This window comes from Gobius niger (genome assembly GCF_951799975.1).
Source record: "Gobius niger genome assembly, chromosome: 19".
NCBI classification, from domain to species: Eukaryota; Metazoa; Chordata; class Actinopteri; order Gobiiformes; family Gobiidae; genus Gobius; species Gobius niger.
In genome coordinates this window covers 7,338,840-7,345,964 of record NC_136870.1, presented here as the reverse complement: position 1 = coordinate 7,345,964, position 7,125 = coordinate 7,338,840, and positions in this window count along the sequence as shown.

Here is a 7,125-nt window from a genome sequence, read left to right as displayed (position 1 = left end):
AGCATCACACATTGGGCTTTCAATTGGTGAGAGTATTGCATCCTGCATTGAGTCACGTCTGAGTACTGCGCCTAGTGCAGTTGGGGCATCGTTAAATGACCCTTCCCTATTGAATGTCATTGTGCGCCAGGACGTTAAAGAGCCTGTGAGTTTTAAAGGGGATGGTAATGACACATGTTCTGTTCAGGAGTGGGAGGTTATGATGCTGTCATATATGAAGAAAAGGGGCATCCCTGTGTCAGATCAAGCGGATGAGGTGCTGTTGAAGCTCACAGGGAGGGCGCGTGAAGTGGTTAAAGTGGGCATACGTAGTAAGCGCGTGTTGACCCTGACTGACGGCCCAGAGCCCATTTTTGAGATGTTAAAGCAGCACTTCAGTGACACACTGACCTCTAGTTTACCATTAGCTGACTTTTATGCGACAAAACCCCACTCTGGTGAACAACCCCTTGACTACTGGCTAAGACTAAACAGAGCCCTAGAGGTGACTGAGGACTCTTTGAAAAGACAAAATAAAACTTTTGACTATCTATCACGTGATTTGGCTGCCATGTTCATTCAGAACTGTCCTGATACTGAACTGTCACTCATTTTCAAGTGCAGACCACTGCAAGAATGGACTGTCGCTGATATTCATGACAAGTTGGTTGAGCACTGCAGAGACCATAAGCAGGCATGTAAGCAGAAAATAAACACTGTCTTGTGTTCGCAGCGCCAGGAGGTTGCTGCTCCTGCCCAGAGTGCGAATCCCACTAATGCAAAACCATCACAAGCTGCTGTTGCGTCGCCGCCGTCTGCACAGCAGGCAGAGGGTTCACCTGACCGCCTGGACAGAGTACTTGCCCTGCTCGAACGTGTGCTTGCTCAACAATCACAGCAGTCCAGATATGTCAGTAAGTACAATGCACGCGGCCAGCCCTCCAAAGTCAAGCCCCTAGCGCCCTGTGCCGTGTGCAGTGATAATGGCCACACTACTCAGTATCACTGCAGGTCCGGACGTCTGTGCTTCACCTGTTTTGCACCTGACCACACGCGCGCGGAGTGCCCAAATGCTGTCAGTAAGCCCAGTGTTGTTAAGTCCACAGCGCAGCAGCAGGAAAACTAGCTGGCCTGCATGTGGGAGGGGCAAGTGTTAGGCCTAAAAATGATTCCCCTAATGTTAATGTGAGTGATGAAGAGGAGTTTATTTATCAAAGTATTTGCAAAGAAAGAGAAATGGGACGCACACCCGTAGTTCAAAATGTTCAGAGACTTCAGCAGCATGATCAACTATTCTATGAGAATGTAACACTGAGTGGGAAAGTAAAAGTCTCTGCTTTACTAGACAGCGGTTCGATGGCCTGTACTCTAAGTGCTAGTCTAGTCCCCCAGTTGCTGCAGCAAGGTGTTATAGACCCCACCCTTGGTGAAACGGACGCTGTATTAATTGGGTGTGGGGGGTCCAGAACTCTACCTGTGGGTGTGTGTGATCTCACAATGGAAATGTATGGCTGCAGTGTAATTGTCCCGACTCTTGTTGTCAATGGCCAGAGCGAAGATCTGATTGTTGGCAGTAACCTGTTACGGTACGTAATCAGTAGACTAAAAAGGGATTTCCAGAGCCAATGCCCTTCAGTGCTCACCTGCGGGAGTGATGCAGAACGGAGACTGTTGAGTTTAATGGCAGGAGTGGAAACTGAGAATGTCTCGGATGTGATCGGAACTCTCAAACTCAGGAAAGCTGTTACTCTGGAGCCTATGACAGAGCACCTAGTGTGGGCAAAGCTGCAGTACGTGGACAAACAGTTGGCTGGTAGTGAAGTTATTGTTGAACCAACAAGTGCTAAATCCAGTCCGAGAACAGTCATAGTCGGTAGAGCTGTTGCACTTTTAAGAGCTGATGGCTGGCTGCCTCTCAAAGTAATAAACCCGTCCCACAAATATGTCACTCTCAAACGTAATGCTAAGATAGCTGACGTCTCTTTATGTGAATCAGTGGAGAAGTTTGGTGCTCAGTCTGTTCAGCAACAGGTACAGATTCAAAGTGCTAGATCAAATGTGCCCAGTCTTGTTTCAGATACCTCCACTTTACCGGACTGTCCCCAATTTAAGTCGGCGTGTCCTGACTCTAGTTCTCTCCAGTCTAAGTTAAGTGAGCTGGGTCTGTCAGACATTGATGTTGAGTCATGTCAAGTTTCCCCTGAGTACAAAGCTAAGCTTGCTGAGCTCATTGTGGAGTACGAGTCAATTTTCTCCAGAGACAAACTAGACTGTGGCAAGGCTACTGGTTATCTGCACCGTATCAGAGTCCTAGATGAAAAGCCTTTTCGGCTCCCATGCAGGCGCATACCACCAACGCAGTATGAAAAACTAAGACAGGCCTTGGATGAAATGGAGGAGCGTGAGATTATAAGAAAGTCCAGCAGTGAATTCGCGTCACCCCTCGTGCTAGTCTCAAAGAGATCAGGAGACTTGAGAATATGCAATGATTTCCGCTGGCTCAATGCGCGCACAGTAAAGGATGCGCATCCGCTCCCTCACCCCGCCGACGCCCTAGCTGCTCTAGGTGGTAATGCCTTCTTCTCAACTATGGACTTGACCTCAGGATACTACAATGTGGAAGTGCATGAGGAGGACAAGAAATATACAGCTTTTTCATCACCATTCGGATTGTACGAGTACAATAGGATGCCGCAGGGCCTTTGCAATAGTCCGGCAACGTTCATGAGGATGATGTTAAGCATCTTTGGCGACCAGAACTTTATGAGTCTTTTATGCTATCTGGATGATGTTTTAGTGTTCGCCCCAAATGAAGATCTGGCCCTCGAACGTTTGCAAATGGTGTTTGATAGGCTCCAGTGCCACAACCTTAAACTCGCACCAAAGAAATGCAACTTCCTGCGACGCTCCGTTAAGTTCCTTGGTCATATCATTAGTGCCAATGGTATCCAGTCTGACCATGATAAAGTTGCTGCCATAACCTCCTTACAAGAGTCAGACCTTATGGAGGATGGCACTTCAGTCCCCTCACAGCGTAAAGTCCGCTCCTTTCTCGGTATGGTTGTATATTACCAGCAGTTTATTGAGAATTGTTCAGCCATAGCCAAGCCGCTGTTCCGACTCACGTCAGGGTCCAAAGGTCCACGTGGAGCTGGTAGAAAACGCCGCCAGACTCGTAAAAAGTTAAAAACTGACGACTGGACTGATGAATGTAAGCTGGCTTTTCACAAACTGAAACAGGCCTTATTAGACCAAGTCGTTCTGGCACATCCAAACTTTAACGACCACTTTTTGCTCTCAGTTGACGCCTCCACAGATGGTTTAGGTGCTGTCTTGTCGCAAGTTCCTCCTGGTGGCACAACAGCAAGGCCAATCGCATTCGCAAGTAAATCCCTCACTTACGCCCAGTCAAAGTATCCTGCGCACAGATTAGAGTTTTTCGCATTAAAGTGGGCAGTGTGCGATAAATTCCACCACTGGCTGAGAGGTCATAAGTTTACCGTGTGGACGGACAATAATCCATTGACATACATTTTGTCCAAAGCTCGTCTAGATGCGTGTGAGCAGCGGTGGATTGCTAAACTTGCGCCTTTCCAGTTCGATATAAAATACATCCCTGGCCCCCGAAATGTAGTAGCTGACGCCTTAAGCAGAGAGCCGTTCGTGCAGTCCAGTGCATCCCACCGTTTAACAAGGGTACCATATAATGAGTTGCTTGCTGAGGCTGCTGCTGTCGGTGCTAATGGCGTTCAAGATGCTTTTCGGTGGTCTGCTAATCCACCTGACATGACATCCGAGTGTGGCCAACCTGTTGTTCAAGGTGTGGCAGTTGCTAGGTCTGGCTCGTTATCATCGCTAGAGGTCGCTGCTGTGCTTAATGAACTTAAAAGCCGCGATTCAGACTTGTGCTCACACGCGTTGCTCCTGCCCCAGTTCACGCAGTCAGTCCTGTTGCCCCCACAAATTGACTCTGAGGTTCTCTCCCACAATGAATTAAAGGACAAACAGAGAAATGATACAGATCTGAGCAAAGTCATTTTCTATGTGGAAAGAGGAAGGAGACCATCAAGGAGGGAACGTGCAAAGGAATCTGCTGGTGCAAACAAAATATTGCGGGACTGGGAGAAACTAACTATGAGAGATGGAGTACTATACCGTGTGACAAAGGATCCAGTCAATAAAAGAAAAACATACCTGTTTGTTGTCCCCCTCTCATTACGCCACAAAGTGCTAAAAGGTGTTCATGATGAGGCTGGCCACCAGGGGCAGCAAAGGACTTTGTACTTAACAAGACAGAGGTTTCACTGGCTAGGGCTCTCTCGGGATGTTATGGACTATGTTAAACACTGCAGGCGCTGTGTAGTAAGCAAAACCCCTGAGCCTGAAGCCAGAGCGCCTTTAGAAAATATTAGAACCTCTGAGCCTCTTGAACTTGTCAGTATTGATTTCTGGACAGCTGAAGATTCTGCTAATAGGTCCCTTGATGTGCTTGTTGCAACAGACCATTTCACTAAAATGGCGCACGCCTTCTTGTGTCCTAACCAGTCAGCCAAAGCAGTCGCCCATCAGCTGTGGAACAACTACTTCAGTGTCTATGGATTTCCAAAACGTTTGCATTCTGATCAGGGAGCCAATTTCGAGAGTGCTCTGATAGCGGAATTACTACATGTTGCAGGCGTGCAAAAATCGCACACTACTCCCTATCATCCAATGGGTAACGGCTCGTGTGAAAGGATGAACCGTACTATTGGCAACATGATTCGAGCACTTCCACCAAGAGCAAAACATCGTTGGCCCCAAGCTCTAAAGTCACTGACGTTTGCATACAACTGTACTATACACGAGACAACTGGCTATGCCCCATTCCTGCTCATGTTTGGGAGAGTTCCGCGCCTTCCAGTGGACGTTATGTTTGGCTCAGTGCTCAAGGATCCGGAGGTTGTGGACTATGACCGCTATGTTGAATCCTTGCGTCAAAACATGAGAGAGGCTATGGCAGTAGCACAGTCGACAGCAACAAAACAACTTCAGCGCCACACTGAACTGTACAATAAGAAAGTGCGCGGTGCTCCTGTTGAGGTGGATGATCGTGTGTTATTGGCCAACAAAGGTGAACGTGGCAAAAGAAAGCTCGCTGATCGCTGGGAGAATAAAATCTATGTGGTGGTGGAGAAAAATGATGAGAGCCACACATTTAAGATTCAAAACCCAACAAATGGACAGATTAAAGTCGTACATCGCAATCTGATAATGCCAGTGAACTTTTTGCCCTTACCTGAAACCGAACTAAATAACCAAGAGGAACAAATATTGTCCCCCGTATCGAGTTCAGTGGACCTCAGTAGGTCTACAGTCACTGAGGCATCCTCAGAATCGGCAGAGTTTAGAACCAGAGCATGGGTGTCGGAGTTACCATCAAATACGGGCAGTGTGACAAATGTGGAGGATGCTGTCCCGGACAATGTCCCTTTGAATGAGCCAGAGAGTGGTTATGTGGACTCTAGCCTCGCACAAACCCCTGTCCCTCACCCTGACCCAGAGACTACTGTGACCCCTGACTCTGACATGCCTATCGTCCCCACTGTGACTTCAGCTAACGCAGTAACTGACCATAGGTCTAGAGCTGGACGTTTACTGAGACCAGTGACTCGACTTATTCAGATGATGCACCAAAAATCTGTTTCAGTCCTGTAAATTTTTTTACGGACTTCAGTACCCATTTTTTTGGGGAGAGTTTTGCAACATTTTGGTGATGTTGGCATTTTGAGTTTGTACTGTTTGTTGTACAAGCGTGATTTTTGTTTTATGTACTTTGAGGTGTACCTGCAGTTGCATTTTAACAGAATATGTAAGTGGGCATATTCTATTTACCCTATGTGTGTAGATGGGTTTTGGCCATTCCGGTCTCACACTGATCCCTCGGGGATAGTTATTTTGCTGGGTTTTGTAGCTGTGTCAGGTGCTCGACATAACCTCGCTAGTACGGTTGGGAACTAGAGTGCTTTATATGTTCCCTGTACACATAAGTATGGATTTTACACGCTGTTTGTTTTTTTGTACCCTGTGCAGTGCTGGTCTATTTTGTTTTTTTGTTATGGGTCAAGTGGAATTCAGCAGACGGGAATGTAACAGTAAATTATTGTATTCCACTTGATACTGGTGTTAATCGTGGGGCAGCGCCCTCTAGTGGCGGCAAACTCTATAAATAGTGGGGGCGACGTGAGCTCGGCACCATTCTGTCAATGCGCAGCCGAGGTAAGGTCACGGTTGTTGGGGTGTCTGTTTAAGTTTTATTTCTACATTTAATTATCATTTGTATGAATGTCGTATGATAGTAGAATTATTAAGGACATGTTTTAGTTAAATAATTTCTACATTTTTATTTGATTATTTGTTAAACCACCACTAACGGTTTGTAACGTGTACCCCCCCCCCCCCCCCACTAGCTGCTATGAGTGTTGGTGTTCCAGGTTCAAGGCTGAACAGCCGTTTTTGTCTGTTGCACAGGTACATTTATTTATTTTTACATTTATTGTATTTATTTTACCATTCTGTCAATGCGCAGCCGAGCTGCTATGAGTGTTGGTGTTCCAGGTTCAAGGCTGACCAGCCGTTTTTGTCTGTTGCACAGATAAAGAACCCTTGTGAAACAACCCCGTCTCCTGACCGTTACTAAATAACACAACGCAGAGTCATCCACGTAACATAGAGACAAAGAATGTTTCTTTATGCATGTTTATAAAAACAAAAATCTATCTAAACAGTGTGTTATACAACTAACCTGGCTCAGACACCAGTACAAATATCTCAAGATCAGATCAAAACTACAAATGTTATTTGACTTACCTTTCTGCAGGACAAGTGGGTGAGCCACAATTGTACTCCAAAGTTTCACCGTCAACTTCATGGTCTATAAAGAGAAAGTCTCTCTCGTGCGCACAAAGAGCGTGAGAGAGAAGGAAAATGTAAATAAATTTTGAACATAAATAGGCAACACATGACATATATAACATTGACCTATTCATAAAGGCACTGCAAAGCTGGCCGTGACACAGATAAGAGGAATTTGAATTTGATTTTTTATAGCTAGCGCCGTTAGCCAGCTAGTAGGCACAACGTCTGGGAGATAGCCGTGGTTAGCCCGGC